Source organism: Anguilla rostrata, chromosome 7 (genome assembly GCF_018555375.3).
Source record: "Anguilla rostrata isolate EN2019 chromosome 7, ASM1855537v3, whole genome shotgun sequence".
In the NCBI taxonomy this organism is placed as follows: Eukaryota; Metazoa; Chordata; class Actinopteri; order Anguilliformes; family Anguillidae; genus Anguilla; species Anguilla rostrata.
In genome coordinates this window covers 2,105,660-2,106,082 of record NC_057939.1, presented here as the reverse complement: position 1 = coordinate 2,106,082, position 423 = coordinate 2,105,660, and positions in this window count along the sequence as shown.

Sequence of the window (423 nt, the reverse complement as noted above, 5' to 3'; positions counted from 1 at the left end):
CTTCTTTCCCTGCAAAATGGTACTCGAAGACTAAAAACCTTAATTTTTTATGGTGACAGAATCAAAGGCCGTCATGCCCAAAGACAGCCTTTTGCAAATAGCAAAAAATAGTGGCAAGAACTATGAACACAACCCCAGTCTGGAGCTGTGCCATACATGTGTGATACAGTGCCCTCCAAAAGTATGGGAGCAATGGAGTGAATTTTGTTCTTTTGGCTATAGATGGTATACACATGTTTATTTCTGAGGCCAACAGTAGTTTCTTCCTTTTTCAGTTCTTTCCAGCCTGCTGTACTTGATAGACCCAGTTTCTGTGCTGTCCTCCTTAATGAGTCATTCTGTTCTCTCAGCTCTCAGGTCAGTTGTTATTCAGCCAGAGCTACACATTGGGTGGGTGAGGTGAGTTCCCACTCATCACTATAA